This window comes from Lithobates pipiens, unplaced genomic scaffold (assembly GCF_037356315.1).
Source record: "Lithobates pipiens isolate NorthernLeopardFrog02 unplaced genomic scaffold, aLitPip1_a1.2 Scaffold_16, whole genome shotgun sequence".
Lineage (NCBI taxonomy): Eukaryota > Metazoa > Chordata > Amphibia > Anura > Ranidae > Lithobates > Lithobates pipiens.
The window spans coordinates 640,738,699-640,752,494 of record NW_027507748.1 but is presented as its reverse complement, the minus strand read 5'-3'; positions in this window follow the sequence as shown (position 1 = coordinate 640,752,494).

Below are 13,796 nucleotides of genomic sequence, written 5' to 3'. Positions count from 1 at the left end.
CACTCAGGATCTCCCCATGTATGGCCCGCCCACTCTTCACAACCGCGCCCCTGGCCACGCCCACCCGCCAGACTTTTGGAGAGCTCGTGAGAGATCTGATTATTGGGCGGGAAATGTCATTTACCCGGGACAAGGGAAAATCATAACCCCCCAACCGGTCTACAGCTGGTGAAAGCAAAGACCCCGGAGAATAAAATGGCGGCACTTCCATTTTTTTAGGTCACACCATATTCACACAAAATGTAAGTAAAAAATACACTAAAATTCATTTTAAAAATAGTACACCTAGTACTACCTATACACCTACCGCTGTAACCCTAGTACTACCTATACACCTACCGCTGTACACCTAGTACTACCTATACACCTACCGCTGTACACCTAGTACTACCTGTACACCTACCACTGTACACCTAATACTACCTATACACCTACCGCTGTACACCTAATACTACCTATACACCTACCGCTGTACACCTAATACTACCTATACACCTACCGCTGTACACCTAATACTACCTATACACCTACCGCTGTACACCTAGTACTACCTGTACACCTACCGCTGTACACCTAGTACTACCGCTGTACACCTACCACTGTACACCTAGTACTACCTGTACACCTAGTACTACCGGTACACCTACCGCTGTACACCTACCGCTGTACACCTAGTACTACCTGTACACCTACCGCTGTACACCTAGTACTACCGCTGTACACCTACCACTGTACACCTAGTACTACCTGTACACTTACCGCTGTACACCTAATACTACCTGTACACCTAGTACTACCTATACACCTACCGCTGTACACCTAATACTACCTATACACCTACCGCTGTACACCTAGTACTACCTGTACACCTACCGCTGTACACCTAGTACTACCGCTGTACACCTACCACTGTACACCTAGTACTACCGGTACACCTACCGCTGTACACCTAGTACTACCGCTGTACACCTACCGCTGTACACCTAGTACTACCGCTGTACACCTACCGCTGTACACCTAGTACTACCGCTGTACACCTAGTACTACCGCTGTACACCTAGTACTACCTGTACACCTACCGCTGTACACCTAGTACTACCGCTGTACACCTACCACTGTACACCTAGTACTACCTGTACACTTACCGCTGTACACCTAATACTACCTGTACACCTAGTACTACCTATACACCTACCGCTGTACACCTAGGGGCAATTACTTTCTCACATAAAGCCAGGCAGGTTTGGACAGATTTTTTACCTTAATAAATAAAACCATCATTTTAAAAAATGCATTTTGTATTTACTATCTTTGTGTACTAATAAAATTTGTTTGATCTGAATCATTTAAGTGTGACAAATATGCAAAAAAAATTAAAAAGGGGGCAAATACTTTTTCACACAACTGTATATATGGACTATTATTGGATTTATTGTATTTTTGGACATATTGTTTGCATATCACTGCATAGAACCCTGCATGCGGGACATTCAAGGACCACTGTTACTTTGCACATTGTCTTTGTTTGCACTTCATGTATTGATTACAGTGAAAGATTTATTTTTAAAGGGACAGCGTGCTATTTATTTATTTTTTTGTCCAGTGTCGGGAATATATAAGCTGCAACAGTCCCATTATGTGTATTCATTTAAATCTTTATATTATTGCAACTTACATAGGTGTTCACTTGTGCGAGTGAGCACGAGGGGATGGGGGTGCTTTAAAAAAAAAAAAATAGATTTCAGTGTTTACATCTGCCAGAGCCAGGAACTAATCACACGGGAGATGCCCTGGAGAGGCATCAGAGGGCAGCGGGAGGGTGGGTGTAAAAGAAATCCAGCAGCTAATCAGCTACTAGGGTGGCTTTTACAACACAGGGAATGGCTGCCTGAAGAACATATCAGGATGCTGCCTGTAGCTGCAGGCTTCATCCAGATACACTATATTGTCAAAAGTATTGGGACACCTGCCTTTACATGAACTTTAATGGCATCCCAGTCTTAATCCGTAGGGTACAATATTGAGTTGGTACACCCTTTGCAGCTATAACAGCTTCAACTCTTCTGGGAAGGCTGTCCAGGAGGCTTAGGAGTGTGTCTATGGGAGTGTTTGACCATTCTTCCAGAAGCGCAATTGTGAGGTCAGGCGCTGATGTTGGACGAGAAGGCCTCATTCTCTTCATTCAAAGTCCAGGACATCATTTGACCCAGGGGAAGTGGTTAAAAAAAAATCAAAAAAAAAAACCCAATTAAAATGCTTTGCACAAGATGTTGCCCTGCCTCTCTACCTGAACCAATCAGAGAACACCTTGCATTTATTGAAAAAAAAAATGCAAGGTCTTCTCCGATTGTTTGAATGCAAGTGGCTCCCATACCAAGCGAGAAACCCTCTGTGGTTACTATGCAGCAGGGAAGACGGCATCGATCACTGTAGTAGCATAGTATGACATTAGCATGCTTACATTGGTCTAAGAGATGAGTCAGTGAGGTGATCTGCACCGCATTGGTTTTAAAGTGTTACCCCAACACTTCATATTCCTATGTGCCTGCTGTACCATGTACTTGTATGAGAAAGTATCCTGTTCTCTTTGTATTGCTGCTTTTATGTTAAACCCCTTGTGTTCCTTCTAGTCCCATTGTTTTCCTGTTAAAAACGAACCACACTAAGCAGGAGAGCACACCGTGGTCAGTTCTCTAGCTATGCTGGGAACCCGGTGTGCTCTCTTCCAATGGTCAGACTTGTCCTAAAAACACCCCCACTGCACAGCCATTCACTGGGAAGCTCAGTGTACTGCTGCTCCACCTCCCCCCAGATTTTATGTAGCTGAGAACAGAGGGAATGTGATCATTTAGAAAAAAAAAAAAGGGAAAAATTGTATTTCATGAGTTTTTTTTTTTTTTTTATAACTATACAAAAATGTTTTGACTTTCATTTCTATTTTAAACTGAATGGGTTGTTTTACAAGGTGATGGTTCACAATCACTTTAACTTATAGTAAACCAGCACATTTTAGAACATGGCTGATTCCTGGAGTTCAGCCCTGGTTTACACCAACAGCGGGAATGAAATGGTGCGAGTTCAGCTGAACTGGCACCATTTCCTTCCCGCATGTCAGTCCCGACTTCGGGTGCGATTTCAGAGATGTCTATTGGAATCGCACCCCGAAGTCGCCAAAAGTCGTACAGAAACTACTTTTGGGAATCAGTGCGGCGTTGCACCGATTCGGAAGGTGCCTTTGCCAGCAATAGCCACCGATTTGGCATGCCATTTGACATATCAAATGACTGCAATGGGAACCAGGGCTTAATGTTTGTTTTTGGGTTTAGTACCGCTTTGCGAATAGTCGCGACTGATGTGTCACATTTGGAGAATTTGTGCAATTTTTCACAATTGATTTTACATGCTCTTACACCCTACACTCTATTGCAGCCTTTCTCAACCTTTTCAACACAGAGGAAACCTTGAAATACTTCTCTGGTCTCGGGGAACCCCTGCTAAAAAAAGAGAGATCTACAACTCATGATACATTAGTGTGATGGTCAGTGGGAAGAATGCTCCTCACACTTGTGGTCATTGGGAAGAATTACCTCCTTACAGATAGCTGAAAAGATCAATGGTGTGAGTGGGAACTTATCTCAGAGGAAGAAATTGTCCAATGCTGAAGGAACACCTAGCAACCTCTGGAGGAACCCTGGTTGAGAATCACTGCTCTATTGTTTGATATCGATCAGTTGTGGGCAGTTTTAGTAGAAAGATCACTAACAAAATGCCTAGCAAAAAAATGTCCATGTACACCCAGCCTTAAAGTGTAACTAAAGGCAAAACTTTTTTTTTCCATTTTGAATAGAGCAAGGCCGTGTTCACATCTGAGAAATTTTCTACTTGCAGCTCTAAAATGCTCAACAAACCAAATCCCATTCATTTCAATGGCCCCAGCTCACATCTGAGCGTTCTGTCGCCTGAAGCTGAAGAAAGTACATGAGCTTCTTGGCAGATTAAAAGCGGTTTTGGCCCCCTAGACTTTAATAGAACCGCCTGACTTGAGCGTTTTCTGCTCAAATAGCATCTCTCTACCCCAAATTTCCTCTCCTCTCCCCCCTCTCTCCTTTCTATTGGATAAATAAAAAAGACTGAAGCTGCAAAATGCTTGTAATACGGTTCTAAAATGCTTTAAAAAAAAAAAAAAAAAAACGTCAGTAAACCAGGGTGTTGCTAGGACTGCAAAAGATCTGGGGCTAGAGGCCATAGCAGTGGTCACCAACCTTTTTGCAGGCCCATGTGGGGTGGGGGTCATGCCGGGGTGGTAAGCCATATTTTGCGGGCAATGACTGGTGTTGGCGCTTCAATCATCATGGCACCATGGTTGATATGGTGTCAGGGTGATTGAAGTGCATTGTTTCTATTCTTGCATTCTAATATATAATAAAATGGTTCAACTCACTATAATGCAGAATCAGTAGGAGCCCTGGGTGTGTCACCCTATCTCCTGTCACCAGATGCAGTGTGTCACTTGCCACTGTCGCCTGTCACCAGATGCAGCGTGTTACATGCCACCGTCACCTGCTCCCAGATGTGAATTGTCGCTTGCCACTTTCACCTGGCACCAGATGTGGATTGTCACTTGCCATGTCACCTGCCACCATTTGCAGATTGTCACTTGCCACGTCACCTGCCACCATTTGCAGATTGTCACTTGCCACGTCACCTGCCACCATTTGCAGATTGCCACTTGCCAACTGATGTGGATTGTCACTTGCCATGACAGCCAGTGCCACCAAATGTGCATTGATGCTGCATTGGTGGCAGGCTGGCAGCACTGGTCCATTTAGTAAGGGCAGGAGAGCAGTGATACGGGGCAGGCAGTGAGAGATGTCATCTCGCTGCTCCCCGCCGCATCTCTGACATTGAAGTAAGGGGGTCTGGCTGCAAAGTAGAGTTCCACCGATGACAGGAAGCACGTGACCTCCACTCGACCGCGCTGTGAGGGGGCCGGAGAGAAATGTGATCTCTGCTTATCCGCCGATCACTTCTCTCCGCCGCATGTCTCATGCAGCCAGCCCACCTGCCACAGCAGCCACAGCTGTGACCCGCTGGTTAGGCCGGGACCCTGCGGCAAGAGACTCGGGGGGTATGGGCCCCAATAGCCACCCCCTAGCAACGCCCCTGCACACAGGTGTGAATGGAGCCTTTGGGAGGGTTAGAAAACCCATACGTTTTTTGCCATCCGTGTCCAATTGGGGAAATTTCCATTCACTTCTTGTCTCATAGCCAAAACAGGACATGAGAGTAAATCCCTCCAAAAGTGAGGGAACCCCAATGTGACACCAAGATCACCAGAACTAATGTCCCCATTGGAAGATTTTCCCTCTATTACTGTTCAAATGTCAACCCAAAATTTTGTATTTTCACTTTTGATGATAATGGTAAACAGGACAAATAGAGAGGATGAATCTCCCTAATGGGGGACGGGGGACGCCATAGACAGCAATAAAATATATCAGGCGTTCTAATCCCTCTCCTCTCCATCCAAAACTTTATTTACACATTTCATACACTGTACAAAGCAAAACAAAAGTTTTGACTTTAGATACATTTTAGCTATTTTGCAAGGTGATAACTCTGGTAGTAATTGTGAGTATATTCTGGAAAGTAAAAGAAATTGCCCTGCACTCGGCCCTTGTTGTGTCACTCCTAGGAAACCTTGACATAAGTCACAAGGCAAGCAAGCTCAGCAAAGATAACAGAGATTTGTGCCCTGTGGGTTATAGGTTACTAGAGGTGCATTGGGAATAGCAGAATCCATGGATCTGTTTATGGACTTTGAGTACTGCTGTGAAAAAAGAACACTAAAATACAAGACTTAAAATAAAAATGAAGAAAAAAAAAATGGTCATCACTGAACCATGCCCTTTTTTTTATTTTTATTTTTTAATGCAGTGCCATCCGAGGGCCCGGAGGTAACGGGCATCCACTATTGTGTTTCATCATTGAGCACAGAGATTTCTCCAGATTCTCTGAATCCTTTAATATTATGCAGTGGCGTAACTAGAACCTTCCAGGCCCCGATGAAAGAAACCAGAAAGGGCCCCTTCTCTCCGAGCCCGGTAGCGGAACGCTAGGGCCCAGTCGCAGGTGCCATGTTTGTGTGCTAGTTCTGTCACAGGTGTCAGTAGTGTTTTTATTTTTAGTTTATTTTTCTACTATTTTTGTTTTATTTATTTATTTTTACAATTTTCTTTTTTTTCATATATTTTTAACTTTTTTTTTTTTTTTTTAGGAGCGCCGTTGGGGGCTTTGGTGAAATATCAGGGGTATAAAAAGACCTCTGATGTTTCACCTTTGAGACAGAGAAACGAGGTTGAGGACGCAGCCTCAGCTGCACTGAATGAATGGACAGGAATAGCTCTGTACAGAGCTTCCAGTTCGTTCACAAACGGAAGCATAGGAAACCGTTTACTATGTTTCAGTTATGAATAGACAGTCAGTGATCGGTACGGATCACTGACTCTTCATTTAGAAAAGGCTTCATCCTGACAGATCCCCTGCAGCAGCCGGCGGGAGAGGGGAGATGAGAACCCTGCAGAGCTGTGGGGGTGCGGGGGGGGGGCAGGAATAAGCACTGAGGGGCAGGAGAGCACACGAGGGGCAGCAGAAAGAAGCTGGATAGGGGGGGCTGCATATAAAGGAACAGGTCTCTCCATTTTTCCCCACTTCTCCTCCTCTCCCCCCCCCCCCCCACCCCACAGGCATTCAACCCAAAAAATTGAGAGATTGGTTCCTCTATGCCAGTGTTTCTCAATCTTTATCCAGTCAGGGCACCCTTGAACTGTACCCCTAGGTGAATGGGGCTGCACTGCTACCACCCCTCAACTATGTGCATTGCACGCAGATGATGCATTTAGGGGATTAAAAGGCCATCAGGAGGCAACATATTGCCTCTTTACCGCCTGTCAAATGCTTCTGAAAAGCAATCTGAACATGGATCGCTTTTCAGTGGAACTGCATTTTCTTGCTAATACTTTGAACAAGCTGTAAGAAAAAAAAAAAAAAAAAAAAAAAAGATTAGTTCTGATGGTACACATATATAGGGGGTCAGGATTAAAAGTAATGTGCATATATACAAATGTATGTAAATACACATGCACATACATACATACATGCATGCGCACACACACATACAGTACATAGATAGCCTTTTAAACCGGTTCCTGACCATGTCACACAGATATACTGCGGCACAATGGCTCTCCTGTGCAAAATCCCATACGGGTACGTCCTACCCTTTTTCAGCCCCCAGAGGGCGTGTACGAGTGCCAGCATGGCCATTTCTGTGTGTACTAAGTAGGAAAAACGATATGGCTCCTCTCCTAGTCACTCACATCCTCCATACAGGTAGAACACACAATTAACCCTTTGATCATCCCTAGTGTTAACCCCTTCCCTGCCGGTGACATTTAGACAGTAATCAGTGCATTTTTATAGCACTGATCGCTGTATAAATGTCAGTGGTCCCAAAAAAGTGTCAAGTCGCAATACCGCTAAAAATCGCACATCACTGTCATTACTAGTAAAAAAAAAAAAAAAGATTTTGAAAAATGTCATAAATCTTTCCTATAGTCTGCAGATGCTATAACTTTTGCGCAAACCAATCAATATACGCTTATTGTGATTTTATTTATTTTTTTACCAAAAATATGTAGACGAATATATATTGGCCTAAACTGATGAAGATTTTTTTTTTTTTTAATTGTTGGGGATATTTATTATAGCAAAAAGTAAAATGTATATGTGTATATTTTATATTTTTTCTCAAAATTGTTGCTGTTTGTTTGTTTATATTGCAAAAAATAAAAACCGCAGAGGTGATGTGATCAAATACCACTAAAAGAAAGCTCTATTTGTGGGGGAAAGAAGGATGCACTTTTTTATTTTATTTTGGTACAGCATTGCATGACCGTTAAAGCTATGCAGTGCCAAATTGTAAAAAGTGCTCTGGTCAGGAAGGGGGTAAAATCTTTCAGGGCTAAAGTGGTTAAAAAAACGACAGCACTGTACCTTTTCCGGCCAGGTAGTGCACTGTAGGGGGAGGCAGAGAGCAGATCACACACTGTGCTTTCACTTTAGGTGTAATCAGTGTTACAAGCTCCCCGCAGCGCCGATTTACAGTTCAGCTGAGGATCGGGGAGCTCGGTCTCAGTCGCCCTTGCTGATCTTCCTATCCAGGCACACATGGGGCCCAGCTGCGATGACGACCCCTGTACGTCCTCCCCTGATGATATGTATTGTAGCCGATGATATAAGTTTTTGCAATTTTACATTGCGGAACATTATTCTGAAATTGTTCAACAATTTTTAGATGCAGCTTTTCAGATTGGTGAACCTCTACCCATCTTTACTTCACTCTGACTCTCTTTTTATACCCAGTCATGTTACTGACCTTTTGCCAACTAACCTCATTAGTTGCAAAATGTTGTTCCAGCTCTTCCTTATTAGTACTACATACCTTGCCAGCTTTTTGTTGCTCTGTCACGACTTTTTTGAGATGTGTTGCTGCCATCAGTTTCAAGATCACCTTATTGTTTTCCTAAAAATGGTACAGTTTACACATTTGATATGTTTTCCATTTCATATTGTGAATAAAATATGGGTTTATGAGATTTGCAAATCATTACATTATTTTATTGACATTTTTACAGTGTCCCAACTTCTTTGGAATTGGTTGTAGATGGGCATCAGATCACATTTTATGGCAAATTACTGCAGAAAATGAGTTAATTCCAAAGGGTTCACATAATTGTTCTTGCCACTGTATGTGTTTTTCCTTCAATTGACTTTACTTGCCTATTTATCTGAGCGCTGTTTCTTGTTTCTCCTTTTGCTGTAATTTATAAAATGGCAGCACCTGCATTACCCCTCTGCCTCCCAGGGTCTGCACATGCTGCTATTTTATAAATGTCCCTACTAGACTGTAAGCTCTAACGAGCAGGGCCCTCTGATTCCCCCCTGTATTGAATTGTATTGTAATTGTACTGTCTGCCCTAATGTTGTAAAGCGTTGTGTAAACTATCAACGCTATATAAATCCTGTATAATAATAATTTTATAAATTACCGCAATAGGAAAAACACGTACAGTGGCAAGAACACTTCACCTCCTGACTTCTCACAGTGCAGCTCAGAGAAACTACAGTTCCCATCATGCCATTGGGATTTTAGTGAATGGGCAGGATGGTAGGCGGGTACATTGAGCATGTAAATATTGCAGTGAATGAGTGTGTGTACTCTAAATCGTCGTCATATGGCAATGGTATCAACTTATTTTTAAAGCTACAACCCACAGCTACCAAACATAAGGCCCATGGGCTGAATCTGGCCCTCCAGGCAATTTATTAATCTCACCCTTGCACCTCTCTTGCAGCTGTGGCAACCTCCTTGTTCCTGCCCCCGCCTTGTCTCAGTATTTAGGAGCAGAGAGGAGGACAGAATGCCTCTGTCAGATCCTGCGCTTCTCTGTGCAGCTGCAGAGAGGCTCATGTCTGCCCCCACATGTCTAAGCAGTTGGCATCAGAGAGGAGGACAGAACTCCTTCTACTGATCTAGCCACAGCACCCCCTGGTCTCCGCCTCTCCTGGTCTTTCCATTCAGCTGGCTCCAACTCTCCTTTGGTCCTCCTAGACCCTGCACTTTCTGCTACCCAGCTTCACCCCCAGCTTCTTCCTGGCAGCAGCACAAGGTAAGGGGGTGAACTGTGATGTAAGGAAGGGTGGGGGACTCTGGTCTGCTGATGGTGGGGGGCTCTTAACATATGGTGTGGGGGGGGGGGGGGTGTGGTGCTCTGGACATCCAGAGAACAACCATAATGCTGTGGCCCGCAATGAAATTGAGTTTGACACCTCTGCTATAACCCAATACATCTTTTATTTTTACTTTTAAAAGTGCCTCTTCTTCAGTCCAATACCACATGTGACTGTTCTGAGGGGCACTTACACTGTGCCTAAAGCTCATTTACATAGCCTGTCTATCACAGGCATGGATGGGCATGACAGACCAGGAGACTCCTGGCCTTTCAGTCTCAGCAACGTTGTGGGAGATGGGACAGATCAGGAGTCTCCTGGCCTGTCATTCACAGCAAGGTCATGGGAGATGGGACCGATCGGGAGACTCCTGGCCTGTCAGTCATAGCAAAGACATGGGAGTGGAATCCTTATGGGTAGAGCTTCAAAGGGGAAACTAATACTGGGAGTATGCTATAGGCCCCCTAACCAGAGAGAGAAAGGGGAGACAGACCTCCTATCAAAGTTTGGACTGGCGGCAAGGATGGGAAGTCTCATTATAATGGGAGATTTTAATTATCCAGACATAGACTGGGCGGAAGGAAGCGCGCATTCATCTAAGGCTCGCCATTTCCTAAATGTCTTGCAGGACAATTTTATGGGTCAGATGGTAAATGCACCAACAAGAAACAAAGTGTTACTGGATCTACTGATCACTAACAATACAGACCTGATGATGGATGTGGAAATACAGGGCAATTTAGGAAATAGCAATCACAGGTCAATTAGTTTCAGCATAAATCACACAAATAGGAAACACAAGGGTAATACAAGGACACTGAATTTCAAAAGAGCCAAGGAGGAATAATGAACGCAGAGGAAAAATGGCTGTACTTTAAGAGAATATTAAATAAAGATATTGGCCAGTGCTTCCCAATGGGAAATACATTTAAAATAGCTAACGCAAGTCCTGGGTGGCTTAACTCCAACGTAAAAATGCATTAAAAAAAAATCTTCAAAAAATATAAGGCTGAGGAGGGGTCATTATCAGCATTCCAACTTTACAAAGATTACAATAAGAAATGCAAGGGTGCAATCAGGGCGGTTAAGATAGAACATGAAAGGCTCATAGCGGAGGAGAGTTAAAAAAAAAAAAAAAAAAAAAAAATTCTTTAAGTATATACATAGTAAGAGAGGGAGGTTATAACATATTGGCCCCATAAAAAACGATGAAGGGAATCTGGTTACAAAAGATGGAGGTTTTTCAATTTTTTTCACTGTCTTCACAAGGGAAATGGGGGGGCGGATTCAGTAACCAAGACTGCAAGGTTTATACTCATGACACACCACAGGAAGCACCCTCATGGCTAACAGAGGATAGAATTAGAAATAGACTTGAAAAACCTAACCTTAATAAGTCACTGGGAGCACATGGCTTACACCCGAGAGTCCTTAACCAGTTCCCTACCGCTGTATAGTAAATTGACGGTGGCAGGAACCCTTCCTCCCTCTGGGTGGGTGTCATATGATGTCCTCGGCTTCTTGTCATTGTGGAGAGCTGGGCACCCACGATTGCTCAGCACAGAGCAGAGACGTACACACACAGATCCATGTCCTGTCAGGGGAGAGAACTGATCGTATGTTCCTTGTACAGAGGAACACCGATTGGTCTCCTCCCCTCATCAGTCCCCTTCCCCCACAGTTAGAATCCCTCCCTAGGACACACATTTAACCCCTTCAGCGCCCCCTAGTGTTAACCCCTTCCCTGCCAGTCACATTTATACAGTAATCAGTGCATTTTTATAGCACCGATTGCTTTATAAATGTCAGTGGTCCCAAAATAGTGTCAAAAGTGTCCGATCTGTCTGCCGCAATGTCACAGTCACAATAAAAATCACAGATCGCCGCCATTAGTATTAAAAAAAAAAAAAATGAATAATAAAAATTACAAATGTATCCCCTATTTTGTAGACGCAATAACTTTTGCGCAAACCAATCAATATACACTTATTGGGATTTTTTTCTTTACCAAAAATATGTAGAAGAATACATATCGGTCTAAACTGAGGGAAAAAATCGTTTTTTTTTTAAAAAAATTGTATATTTATGATAGCAAAAAGTAGTAAATATTGTGTTTTTTTTTTTTCAAAATAGTCACTCTTTTTTTGTTTATAGTGCAAAAAATTAAAACAGCAGAGGTGATCAAATACCACCAAAAGAAAGCTCTATTTGTGGAGAAAACAACAATAAAAATTTGGGTACAACGTCGCATGACCGCGCAATTGTCATTCAAAATGTGACAGCACTGAAAGTTGAAAATTAGCATGGGCAGGAAGGAGGTGAAAATGCCCTGTATTGAAGTGCTTAACCACTTTCAGACCGGACCAATTTGCTGGTCAAAGACCAGACCACTTTTTGCGATTCGGCACTGCGTCGCTTTAACTGACAATTGCGCGGTCGTGCGACGTGGCTCCCAAACAAAATTAACGTCCTTTTTTCCCCACAAATGGAGCTTTCTTTTGGTGGTATTTGATCACCCCTGCGGTTTTTATTTTTTGCGCTATAAACAAAAATAGAGCGATAATTTTGAAAAAAACACATTATTTTTTACTTTTTGTAATAATAAATATCCCCCAAAAATATATAAAAAAACATTTTTTTCCCTCAGTTTAGGCCGATACGTATTCTTCTACATATTTTTGGTAAAAAAAATCGCAATAAGCGATTATTGATTGGTTTGCGCAAAAGTTATAGCGTTTACAAAATAGGGATAGTTTTATAGCATTTTTATTAATCATTTTTTATTATTTTTTTTTTTACTAGTAATGGCGGCGATCTGCGATTTTTATTGTGACTGCGACATTGTGGGGGACCCATCGGACATTTTTGACACATTTTTGGGACCAGTCATTTATACAGTAATCACTGCTATATAAATGCAGTGATTCCTGTGTAAATGACACTGGCAGTGAAAGGGTTAACCAGTGGGTGGCAGTGTAGGGGTTAAGTGTTCCTAGGGGTGTGTTACTAACTGTGGGGGCTTGGGCTTTCATTTAGTGTACACTGATCTCTGCTCCAATCACATGGAGCAGAGATCAGCGTCACTAGTTGCTAGGCAGAATGGAAAAATGTTGTTTATACAGCATTTCCTCCATTCGGCCGCTCCGTGAGACTATCGCGGGGCTGCCCGCGGCGATCGAGTCCGCGGGTCCCGCGACCGGACTCACGGGGTCCCGACCAGCGCGGGAGCGTGCCGCCGGCGGCACGCTCCCGATGGCACGGCGGCAACGAATATTGGACGTACATGTACGCCAATATGCCTGCCCGTGCCATTCTGTCGACGTACATCGTCGTGCGCTGGTCGGGAAGTGGTTAAGGAACTCAGTCAAGTGATTGCCAGACCATTGTTCCTATTTTTTATGAACAGTCTACTAACTGGAATGGTACCAGCTGATTAGAGAAAAGCCAGTGTAAAAACAAAATTTTAAAAAGGCCCAAGATATATACCTGGGAATTACAGACCAGTTAGCCTAACATCAATAGTTTGCAAGCTCTTGCAGGCGATGATAAGGGACTATTTACAAGATTTTAGTAATGAAAACAGTATCATTAGCAGTAATCAGCATGGATTAATGAAGAATTGTTCTTGCCAAACCAATCTATTAACCAGTTCAGCCCCGGAAGATTTAACCCCCTTCCTGACCAGAGCACTTTTTACAATTTGCCACTGCGTCGTTTTAACTGACAATTGCACAGTCGCGTAACATAAACAAAAAGAGAGTAACAATTTTTGAAAAAAAATATATATATTTTTTACTTTTTGCTATAATAAATATCCCCCAAATTTAAAAAAAAACAACACATTTTTTTTCATCGGTTTAGGCCCATATGTATTCTTCTACATATTTTTGGTAAAAAAAAAATTGCAATAAGCGTATATTGATTGGTTTGCACAAAAGTTATAGCGTCTACAAACTATGGGAAAGATGTATGGCGTTTTTATTTTTTTTACAGCGGGGGGCACG